The sequence below is a fragment of the Equus przewalskii genome, chromosome 18 (genome assembly GCF_037783145.1).
Source record: "Equus przewalskii isolate Varuska chromosome 18, EquPr2, whole genome shotgun sequence".
NCBI classification, from domain to species: Eukaryota; Metazoa; Chordata; class Mammalia; order Perissodactyla; family Equidae; genus Equus; species Equus przewalskii.
The window spans coordinates 37,782,156-37,795,024 of record NC_091848.1 but is presented as its reverse complement, the minus strand read 5'-3'; the positions used below and the strand labels follow the sequence as shown (position 1 = coordinate 37,795,024).

Genomic DNA, 12,869 nt, shown 5'->3' with positions numbered 1-12,869 from the left:
GCAAAGATTAGGTTATGTTACAGCTAACATGTAGCTAAGATTTACTAAGCACTTACTAAGGACCAAGACTGTTCTAGTGCTTTAACTGTGTTAATTCACTGAGTCCCCAAGATGACCCCACGAGGGGAAACAACTGGGCCCGGGAGACTGGAACAGCTCCTCAGGGGCTGGACAGGCTGGTGCAGCCCCTCCACGGGGGCAGCTGAAGTGTAACACATCCTTCCTCTGCGTTATCAGTTATCCCACCACCAGGTATTGCTGTCTGCTGATTCTGCTCCTGTAGCATACAGAGAGCCCTGGGAGGGTAGTGCCATGATTTCCCTTTTGTCATGGATCCTGGCACTTAGCACAATACCTGGAGCATAGAAGGTATTGAATAAATATTTGTTGAGTGAGTAAGAATGAATGACTAAGGAGATGGTGACCCATGTGCAGTCTGAGCCTGCACGCTCTCTGATTTGCTGGAACAGGCTTGGGTGAGAAGGGCAGCTCCCCAGGGGGAGTGAGGCGGAGGGCCACAGGGCTAGTGCCTGGCTGGTGATGTCAGCTGAGGGCTTGGGCTGGAGAATAGGACAATTCTGACGACAACGCTGGTCCTTTCCATAACTTTATTAAAGCTTTTTGAACAAAAATGAAACTCATTTAGTTATCTACTTAAGGAATTTCACCCTTGATAAGAAAGAAGTTGAAACATAATAAATATTGACATAAATTTTTAAAAAAAGGATGTTTGGATTAGTGTATCTTTTCACATAATTCATGTGTACAGTGTCCTTCATTATGTGGCATTTATTAAAAAAATCCATGATGGGGTACATGGTAAACAAACCAGAAAATACTATTCCTTTTCTATGGAAAATGTGGGTTATATTATAAAGAAATAATAACATTCTTCCCCTTTAAAGGAGAGAATAATGTGTATTTTTTTAAATCTACAATGACTCAGAAAACTGGTTAATAAATTCTTTCCTTTACAACACAATAACTAAGGACTATTTTTTGACATGGATGATGGCCTAGTAAAATGTTCTGGCCTGGCAAAACAACTCTTGGTCATGAAATCAACTTTTCTGAACATGCAAGGAGAAAAATGTATAAGCATGCAGTCAACAAGCAGCGCACAATCAGTTCTGCACTTATGACAAAGTCAGACATGCAGGTCTGAATGCTAAAACGGTCCCTTCAGTCCAACTTTAATGCTACCATGTACTCAACCCATTTCCTGGAAAACATGAAGGAAGGGTGGTAAGTTCCTCAACCAGCCTAGCTAGTTACTACAACCAGCCTCCTCTCTAATCAGTATAACTCTGGAGTCAAACTCCAGACTTCCAGGCTGCATGTCCTGAGGCAAGTTACTTACCCTCTCTGAGCTTCAGCTTCCTCACATGGCAAGTGGAGATAATATTTGCCCATGCATGGTTGTTGCAGGATTGGAAAAACATATCAAGTGCTTAGTAAAGTGCTAGCCATCTAATAAATAGCAGGTATTATTATTCCACGAAAGGAAAAAACTCAATTCAACAAATATTCATTAAGTTCCTACTCTCTATGCCAGCCACTGCTGTGACTCAATGCAGGCTGGCGGCTGCCTCTCTGGCTTACTTACCAAGATGATGCCCTCTCTCCCTCTACTTGAAGGCTAATCTACGTCCACCAACTCTGGGATGTCTAAGGATCTCACCAGCTGCTAGCCTTTCCCAATAGTCCTCCTGAGTTCCATTTAATTCTCTCACCTCCAAAGAGTACGTTATTACCTGAAAAGTTTTCATGCCACTATTTCCTTCAACCCACCTCAAGCATGGGGATCGCAGCAGAATGGGGTCATATTTAGGCCCAACCTTGATCGTATATATCTAATCCAGTCTAGGATCACAGCAGTAGGTTATCATGGCCCCACGGGGAGAGCTGGGGCACACTCACCCCACAGTCTGCCCCGAAACCTCCAAATGCAGCTTCCCAGTGTGCCGACCCAACACTCTAGAGCAGAGAGAATTCACCATTGTCAGAAACGTAACTGACGTGTCAAAAGAACACGAAAGTGGCCATATATATTGTGAAACTTCACGGTTCTTTTTGTTCTATGCCTGTTTAATAATTGCAAAAATTTCAGTAAGACAGAAAATAAAAATAAAGGCTATGAATACCATCTCCCAGAGCATAAATATTAAAACCAGCCCATGGTCCTGGTCCACAGATGTTCTGTTTGGGCTTGTACAGTGCTTTAAAAATATTTGAAGGGCGACCCAGAGGCCTAGCGGTTAAGTTCAGTGCACTCCGCTTCAGGTGGCTTAGGTTTGGTTCCTGGGTGCGGCCCTACACCACTCATCAGTAGCTATGCTGTGGCAGCAACCCACATCTAAAATAGAGGAAGACTGGCAATTATTGTTAGCTCAGGGCCAATCTTCCTCAGGGGGGAAAAAAATTGAGCCAGTTTTTTAAATTGGGAGATTTTACTTAAAAAAAAAATCTGGGTTTCCGCCTTTTTTAAAAAAAATTCCGACTGCACAGCACTGGCTCCATTCCGCAATCACTAGCTGAGTGAGCACTGCTGCTCCTGTGAGATGACGTGGGCACCCTCCAGTCACCAGGTTCTCCTTGAGCTTCCTGTTAAACCCACCTGTGAGAGAGACATCTGCTGCCAGCTGACAACCACTGCTACAGGTGGTAAAACGTGACACAAATGTAATGCAATACATTCGAAAACTCTAGTTTTAAAAACTACAAAGTGTTATTTAAAAATGTGATTAGTTTGGTTAGTTTTTATACTCGAGGCTCTGAACATACTTTTCTTGGAGGCAAAGATCTCAACAAAAGATTCCTTAAACCTGACCAAACAAGACAGCACCAATGCAGAAGGCAAAAGAGACGCACAATTTTCAAGTTTTTGGTTATTCCAGTAATTTTTTGCCAGAGCAAAATAAGGTAAAAGGGAGAAGATGCCAAAATTCATCCTGTTAAAAACAAACGTTTATGGTCGCAATCTGAAGAAAACAAAAGTTAAGTCTTTAATGCATCAAGCCTAATAATTAGTTCTCCCCCCTCGAAAATGCAAAGCATACTCTCAGCATGCGCCCACACATGTACATCAAGTCACGTCTTACAAATTCCCGAAGTGCACCAGGTTTCACTTCAGACTCGAAAAGGGTCCTCTCTCTGGAAAATGCAGACAACTTAGTAATATGCTTTATTTGATCCATGATGCATCACAGCTTGTAATGAGAGCCTCCTGACCATACACGGCTTCTAGATGGGTAAGTGAGAAAGGTTACTGAACCCTCTTCCCCGAAAAACTGAAATACACTTTACATATATTTCATCAGAGTAGGGGGATGGGGACGGTTTCTTCAGGTTCCCCTGTTGTCTTCAAGATTCCCGGTGAGACCAGTGACCTGCCGCATTCACTGGGCAGGCCAACTATCAGGAGGCTGAACGTACTGGTATTCTGGTCAATTTACGTATTTTTAATCAAACTATCTGATACTCTATATTCATGCTTTGAAATAAAGTTATATTGAAAAAGCTACAGAATATAAAGGACTAATTTGGCAAAGGAGCAAGTAATTTAAAACACAGTTCCTCCTCCCACATATTAAAAGTTTTCAAGTGAATATTAATCAACGCTTTAAAAACGCCACTCATTGTACTGTGGAGCACACTTGTTTAAAAGCAGCTTATAGGTAATAATTTTTAACTTTCCTTGACTGTGCTGGCATATTTTAGCAATGCTCACGATGCATGCCAATCATCTCACTTTTACAGTGTGAAATGAGAATCTTCGAGCTCAATGGGATAATAATGTTGACTGTATTTCTAGGGCATCTTTTAACTCAAATAGGAGAGAAAAGGCTGTGAAATTGTTTTCAACAAGGGCAGACATGGGCCATGTTATCATGGTGAATCCTGCAGAGGCCAAGCTGCCAGGCCTCTAAGCGGTGGGCCTGTACGGCCTCCTGCCTCACCAGCTAATCAGCTACTATCTTTGCACCAGATGAGAATACATCCACACTGCTTCCCACACCTGCCCTCAGGATTTTTATAACAATTTAATCTGGAGTACTAAAATAATCCCCGGATTTAAAGAGTACAGCATACCAAATATACCATATAGATTTCCTTCGACTATTTGTTTTTTAAAATATCATACAGTCATGTACATATAAGACAAAATATATGAAACTCTAATTGACTAAAATCAAGAGAATGGTAGACAATATTACACTGAACAACTACAAGTTGCACTGTCCAATACGGTGATCACATGCGGCTGCTTAAAAGAAAAGTAACTTAAAATTCAGTTCTTCAGTCACACCGACCTCATTTGAAGGGTTCAGTATGCGCTCACATACAGCTAGTAACTCTCGTATTAAACAGTGCAGATGCAGAACATCCCCACCACTGCAGAAAGTTCTACTGGACAGTGCTGGGACAGAGGAAATACCCAAAAGAAAAATGTGGGTAACTAGCCTGTTTCCATCACAATATACAGTCATCCCTTGGTATCTTCCAGGACCCCTAAAGATACCAAAATCTGCAGATGCTCAAGTCTTTTACACAAAGCAGCGTAGTATTTGCATATAACCCACGCATATCCTCCTGTATACTTTAAATCATCTCTACATTACTTATAATACCTAATACAATGCAAACGCTATATAAATAGTTATTATGCTCTCTTGTTTAGGGAATAATGACAAGGAAAAAAAGTCTGTATATGCTCAGTACAGACACAACCATCATAGGCCTTTTGATCCGCAGCTGGTTGAATCTGTGAATGCGGAACCCACAGATAGGGAGAACCAGCTGTAGCACCAAAAAGTTACCTCTTTAGGCTTGAAATAAACAGTCTAAATAAGCCTCTTAATTCATTTCACTTTCAAACCATGGATGAAAACTGGTTTGAATGCCAGAATTCACTTATTGGTAACTCTCCACTGACAGTACAACTCGACAGCAGAGTCCCGTGCACAGAGCTTTGTTTCCCATGTTATTCTATAATTCAAGCTGATGACATATAACCAAAGCTGAAACCACTTAAGCTCCCTGCCTGTAAATTTCATGTGCTTATCTGGGAAGCTACTATTTTACAGCCAGGGTAACGACTTTTTTCTTCCTTCACTCTCATTCCTTTTCCATGATGGTTTCCTAATGGCAAAAGTCAAGCATCCTTGTTAATCTCAGGGCTGCAAGTAACCAGATTTGGCTCTAAACAGGCTTACTACTATTTGTAAGTAGCAGCAATACATAGATTAAGATACTATCCAATAGCACAGAAACATCTTATGCTTGAAGATGCATTCCAACATAAGCTTCTTTGTCAGAAATTTCATTATCAACAATAGGAGCAATGTAGGAGAGCCCACCGATGTATCCAGAACATCATTTAAAGGGGGGGGCGGTTTAGCACAATATTTAGAAAGACTAACTGAACTGGAAAACCTAAGATCTGGAAGTGCTGGGGCAGAGGGAAAGAACAGGCCAACAGTGCTCAAGCCTGATGGGACCAGGCGTGTGCCAGGACAGTCTGCAATGGGGTAGGCTGGGGCAGGTCAGGCCCTGGCCCCTCCTTCCCTGAGTGAGATTCTCCCAAAGGAAGATAACTGCGCAGGCTTCCGGGAGCCTGCCTGGTAGAACTGCTCCCTCTCACGCCAGAATTGACAGCTGGGAATGGTGGATGTCAGATTTAGCCCTTGGGGTGAGAGAGCAAAAGAAAAGGTCCTGAGAAGCTTCAAGTGTAGGGGTGTTGGCAGGGCAGGGCCACCATGGGGAGGAGAGTGCAGGGTGCAGTGGAGGAGAGCCCAGAGGAGAAAAAGATTAACATGAAAGACAAACGAAACTGAGTTCCTGGTTTTGTTGAACTTGGAACCTATCCAACTATTAATTGACCAAGGGGGCTATGTTCTGTAGGAACTGGTGGTAATGCTGGCTTGCATGGTTTAAGACGTTTCATTTTTCTGTTTTTTTAACATAACTGACTCAATTATCAAAGAACAGTACCAGGAGAGTATATTTTGAACAAATGAGTTTCAGTGGAATTTTTCAAGGCCTACAAAAGAACTAAGACATGAGAGAAAGATGCAACACGGGGTGCCAGAAGTCAACCTACACTGAACCTAAAAGATCTAAACATTTTTCAATATTTTAAATAAAATCTTTACACACAGGTCAAGAAAAGATTGGAAAGGGACAGAGAGAAAAACAGTGAGAGAAAAATAGACAATCTGATTTTGCTAAAGATCATCTATGCTAAATATAGGGAATGGCAAAATGAACCATCCAGCAATGAGAAAGTAGGATCATCTCTAAGGTCCATCATTACGAGATGTGGACGTGGCACTAAGGACTGCTGCATTTGTCTGGGCATTGCCTAAAGTCTGACAGTATCTGATTAACAATCAAATAATGAGGTTCCCTACCTTAAGGAGAGGTGCTAATTTTAAAAGTGAAGGTGATGCAAATCCACCTACAGAAATGTTTAAAAATAGAAAGTAAAGGAATAGCTGGAAGAAGGTGGAGAATTTTAGACATTCAGTATTCAAGGGGCCAAAGGATAGTGAATGTATCCCAATGGCCTTGCTAACCAAGATGGAACGTCACTGTGGAAAAGGCACTGGGTTAGAAGATAGAGTGGCCTGGCTTCTGGTCCAAGCACAGTACCTGAGGAAGGACAATGTGCCCCAGACACAGCATCTTAGCTCCTCCTCTGACTGATGGGGATGAGAAGGTGCCCTTCCTGCCTCACTGAAACACCATACTCACAGATGGCCATTAGGGGCAAGGAGAGGGTGCGACCACAGGAAATATGCTAACAAGAGAAGCAACCTCAAGAGGTGGCAAAGAGCATGTGTACACTGTGAAGCCAGCTGGGGGACCCAGCAGAGAAGAAAAACCTGTAACGCAACCAAATCAGGAACAGAGTGTGGGGGGTAGGATGTTACTTGACTTAGTACTTTAGCTTCCACAAGAGCGAAAATGAAGAGGAAAAGAGGAAGAAAAAGAAAACTATGTTCCATCTATGCAGGAAGTGGCATTCCTTCTGAAGGGAAACTGCTTCATAGGGGATTTCAGAAGCTCAGCAAGAAATCGCACGCTAGAGACTGACTTCCAAATACTACCACCTGGTTTCCATATATTCTTCTCACTGAATCTTCACAAAAACTCTGTGACACAGAGCAGGGCAGACAATAGTATTACAGATGAGAAAAACAAGGTTCAGAGGTTGAAGTGCTTTGTCCTAAGCCACAGGGTAAGTGTCAAAGTCAACTCACCAACCCCTCATGTACGTTTCGGGTGCTAAGCCTCCATGTTCTAGAATATTGAGTTTGAATTATGTAGAAAATTATAAAACTGTCCAAAAAAAGTGACAGTTCTTGAGAAATCCCAGGAAGAGAGATGTTTGCACAGTATTTCCGTAGGTGGAAATGACCTCCTAAATAACCCACCTGGTGGCTTTGGCTAGGCACCATGAAGCACGTGTGCAGGACAGAGTCCTTCCCGGCAGCCCACCCCAAATGAAGCAGCTTGCTTCTGCATGCCTCTTTCTCAGAACCAAACAAACGAAAGTGTTTTGCTTCTTCAGTGCTGTGGCTTCAGATTTTCCTCTGCCTTCAAGGTGGGTCCCTTGGGCCTCCTCTTACAGGCACAGGAGCTTCAGCTCAGCAGATACTGGGTTTTGGAGAAGGCACCAGAAACTCCACAGTGTCTGTACTTAGCAGTGTGAGGGAACTCTAAGGCTTTCGTTCTTCAGGAAGGAAACAGGGCTCTTGGACTTGGGAAAGAGATGGTGAGATGTGGTTAAGCTTCAGGTAAACTAAGTAGAAATATGAGGCAAAATCAAGCAAAGAGAAGGTCAAATAAAAATGACAGCACAACAGACACTATCTTAGAGCATTTCTCAAACCATAGAATTCATAAAATTATCTGAGGAGCTTAACAACGATGATGATTCTCTGGCTCCACTCCCAGATATTTTGTATTAAGTGCAGGGTGGGAGCCAGAATGTGCATTTTTAATAAGCTTTCTGTTTCAAATAGTCCATAAACCCCAATATGAAGAACAGTCTTGGAACGGCCAAGGAGAAAGGCCAATTACTTGGAGGGATTACTTGGAGAGTCACTTGAGCACTAAAAACGCAGAGAAGCAAGTGGGCAAAGCGCTGGGGACCAGCACCCAAGGCCCGCACTGATGTCACATGTCATGGAGAAATGGTCTGACTGGGGAGCATACCTCAATGTGACTGCAGGGCGACGGGACTGTTGAAGGGGAAGTGCTTCTGGGTCTGAGCCAGGGTTTTTCAGCTCCACACAGGATGGAGAAAGCATGGTCCGCACACGAAAATAAGATGTGTTTACATCACATTTAAAGGGGAGAAGGAAGCTCTGATGGAGTGGGAAGACCTTGGATTCAGAAGTCTTTCCCAGCTCTGCCACTGTGGGGCATGTGACGGTCACTTTGCCTCTCTAGTTTCCAAACTCTAAGTGGAAGCTACGACCCACCCAAGGGATGGGTGTCAAGAGTGAATGATCATAATATATTTTAATAAAGCCTTCTGTACACTATAATGTATCAAACAAACAAAAACCAGTATAATGATAAAAAACTGGAGGTTACTAATTTTCTTAAACGCTGATTACAAGGTTTTTGTAAGCATCTTGCTGAGAAGTTGGCAAGAATGGCAGATTAAGTGTCACAAAGCCCAGCGGCACGCCAGAAAGAAGTGGGAAACAGCTGACTGGTGAAATCAGGAGAACTCACAGAGCATTCCAGAGGAATGCGGGAAAACATCTGTTTCTCCAATGGTGGCAAAGGGTGAAGAAGGAAGGAGAGAAGCTCAGCACTCCAGGCCAGAATAGGGTTCTGTTCTATGCAAATCACCTCTCGGAAAGCATGGAGAGTGTTTTCAGCACTGGGTTGAAGCCACAGTGAGAGGGTAGCAATGTCCTCCTCAACTACTGCCTGTCAGGTGACTGGGGACTCTGCTCCAAGAACACGGTGATCTTACACTAAGAACTCAGGACAGGATTTGGGGTGGCTTCTTCGAAGACAGCTGGGCCAGGAAAAGGGACAGTGGCCTACTTGTGTGTCCAGGAACCTGGGGCTCGGCTCAGCCCCTTTGGGCCCAGGAAGAATATGTGCCCTAAGACTTGTCTGTTTTTGAAGGGGAGTCATAGTGAGGGACAGAAGGTGGCATTTCCCACTGTAGTTCACTTTGAAAAATGCCAATTTTATTTCAGTTCAACAAGGAGACAAAAGACACAGACCCAAACGGAGGGTGAGGGGAACAAATGCCTGTGCTGTGGGGGCAGCAGTGGCCAGGCTGGCTAAGGGATGGGGAAGGAGGAGCCAGCTCAGGTCTGGGAGACAGGTGGGGAAATCAGAAAGGAAATAGGTCAGGTAGAATTGCTGAGCCCCTCCTGCATTCCCCATGCCCTACCTCCCACCGTGAGCTTGTTGTTTTCATCAGAAGCTTTACTTTGCACATACATAAGGTCTCTTTAAAAGGAAAAATGAGAAAGTTATTTGCTATGTTAGTCCAAGAAAAAGCTTTTGAACACAGAGACCAAAATTTTTTCTTTGATATCCTGACAATCACGGTGTCACACTAGCTGATGAGTGGGTCCTTATATGTCATAAAAGAAAACCATGTGGTCACCTTTTAGTTCTACAATGTACATGGGGACATTTATACGACTAGCATTTCATGGGGTAGAAAATTAAAATGACAAGCGAGGATACGTGTCCTACAGGGCCTCTTAAAAGGATATATAACTCAAATATGAAAAAAGCAGCATCTAGTCTTAAAAGGTATTATGAGATAATAGAAAATATATACATTGCTCTCTGTCCCCAGTTCCTGGCACAGAGCTCCTGAAGCCCTTGTAATTTCCTAAATGATAAGAACACTAAGAGCATCTCTTGTTCTAATACTTGATCTCTGACCCTGTGCCTGACACAGGACTCCTAAAATCTCATAAATTCCTAAGGGATAAGAGCACTGGGAGCATCTTTTCTTCCTACTGAGGTGATGCTGGCTGGGCTCCTGAATGGGCGCTGGTCACCAGAAAGACCGAGCCATGATTAGAAGCTTGGAATGTTCAGGGCCAGCCCTGATGGCCTAGTGGTTAAAGTTTGGGACGCTCCGCTTCAGCAGCCTGGGTTCAGTTCCTGAGTGCGGAACCACATCACTCGTCTGTCAGTGGCCATGCTGTGGCAGTGGCTGACATAAAAATAAAAAAAGAGGAAGACTGGCAACAGATGTTAGCTCAGGGTGAATCTTCTCCAGCAAAACAAAAACAAAAACAAAAACAAAAACAAAAACAAAAACAAAAACAAAAACAAAAACTACTGGGAATGTTCAGCCCATCCTCCATCTTCTAAACAGGGGAGAGGGACTAGAAATGGAGGTAATAACTGATCTCACCTATGTGATGAAACCTCCCTAAATCCCAATAGCAGAGAGACCTTCCAGGGTGGTGAACACATCCACCTCCTGGGAGGGTGACATGCCTCAACTCCATGGGGGCAGAAGCTCCTGTGCTCGGGACCCTCCCAGACCTCTCCCTGTGTTATCGCCTCATCTGGCTGTTCACCTGTACCCTTCATCATAACCTCTAATAAACTGGTAAACCTAAGTGTTTCCCTGAGTTCTGTGAGCTGCTCTAGCAAATTAATCGAACCCAAGGAGGGGGTCCTGGGAACCTCTGCTCTACAGCCAGTTGGTAGTAGCTCAGGTGACAACCTGGACTTGCGACCGGCACCTGAAGTGAGGGAAGGGGAAGCTGCCTTGTGGGACTGAGCCCTCAAGCTGTGGGATCCAACACTACCTCCAGGTGGACAGTGTTAGAATTGAGTTAAACTGTAGGACACCCAGCTGGTGTCACTGAGAGTGGCTTGTTATGGGGAAAAAACCTCCACACATTTGGTGACCAGAAGTGTCAGAAGTAAAGAGTTCTATGTGAGCAGTAAAGGAGATTCACAGTAGAGAAACACAGAAGGGAAGAACTGGGTTTTCCCTACATAGGAAGAAAAAAGTCTGAGTCTGTCTATTACAGAGGTATATATGCTATATCTTAGCACATCACGTACAATTCTAGAAAAACAAAGGGAATGAGCATAGAAAACAGGAGCAGGCCAGAGAGGGTGCAGCAAGAGCTGAATACCAACTAGAATGCTACGAACATGAAGAATCCTCATCCAGTTCAGAGGGGAGCACGACGTGAAAGCAGAGGAGTAGGAAACGAATGTGAGCATCACTAGGAGAAAGGGAGACATATTTATTTCTGAGGTCAGTTTCTTTATGTATTAGTGATGTGGTTCCCACCAATCAAGTAAACAGAGCTGAATATAAGGAAAATAAAGATATTTTAAAGATGTCTCAGGAAACAGAAGAATGGAAGTTTTGCAGCCAAGTCATACATAGCGTTGTACAGTACAAACTGAATTATAGCTAATATGAAACTCTAAGGCAGGAAAAATCGCATTTGGCCAAGAGAAGGGGCTGAGGAACAGGTGACAGACAGCAGACTGGCCTCTGAAATGTCACAGCAACAGGCTTTTCAAGTTAGCTCTTAACGACCTGGGGCAGGCCTGGAGGAAATCTACTGCTATATCAAAAGGATGAATGAGTTCTGTTCAAAGAAAACGGGAAGGAGGGGAAAAGAACTCGGATACTGGAATAGCAGAAATACTGAGCCCTATTTCTGTGAGAAAGGAGTAAGTCAACTATCAATAGGGTGTATGTAAAAAGAAGAGGACCCAAGAAGTGACAGAAGGAATAAAATTTACTGCCCTACATTCTTAAGAAAATGATATGTTAACATTAGTAGAAATTTGGGTAAGTGTGGTTGCAGAGAAACAACTTTGAATATGCAAATGTAACAAGTATATAACTTAAATTACTGTAAAGTTGAATATGACACTATATATGAAACCATCTGTTAAATGTCAAGTCTATGCATCTGTCAGGCAGTGTGGTTACTGAGGGTGACGGCCAGGTCCATGTACCTATAATCCACAGAGATATTTAATGGCCTTTTAAACCAAGCAGTCTTAATGATCTGCCCAGGAAATCCTGGTGAATGTTGCTAACAGTAAGATGTCTAGCAAAATTGACTGACTTGAACCATAAGCATTTTTGGTTTACTTGTCTACCCTCTTTGCCAGAAGGGCTAAATAAGCAGAGGCGTGGTCACTGAAGGGAAGAAAGGAGAAGAAGCCGAGGCCACGAATAACCCATCAACTGGAGCACTAGCACCTGGACAATTAACATCTGACTGTACTGACAAAGGATTAAACACACTCCAGAGTTGACAATACGCTGTCCCCATGTACCTAACATTTAATTACTGAAAGCACATAATCACCTGTTTAAGAATGTAAATGAGTTACCATTAGGAAGAAATGTTAGGTCACTTGAGACTACTGGGAAGTTAAAACCATGAGTTGCTGGTTAAAATGAAAAGGAAATAGTGTATACACAAAAGTAAGGGAGGAAGAAATATAGGCTAAAAATGATGATTTGTAGAAAGAGCTCTGAAATGAATGAAGAACTGGCATGGTATTATAAATAAAGTAACTTTTCCTTACTCCATAAACAATTAAGAGTGAGAACAGACGGCAATATGCTACAGTAGGGTTACCTGCCTGTTTTTCTTTTAACTTTTTTTTTAAGAAATGTGATCACTCTAAAAAAAAGTATGTGATTGTTTTACATTCTTCCTGCATAGAATGTTTAGACATCTTCAAAGAGTGGGAGAGCTTTAAAAAAACGCCTGTGGATCTGCAAATTCCACATGAATGTAACAAAAATAATAACTTAGCTTAATCAACTTTCGTTAAAAACTCATTAGCTATGTGCATTTTTATGTATGTAT

General features: G+C 42.8%; 1 protein-coding gene across 1 annotated transcript in view; it reads right to left on the bottom strand.

Annotated features, from left to right (window-relative positions):
* HACD2 (3-hydroxyacyl-CoA dehydratase 2) overlaps positions 1-12,869 on the bottom strand; it is a 96,755-nt gene that overhangs the window by 21,118 nt on the left and 62,768 nt on the right. The window lies entirely within an intron of this gene.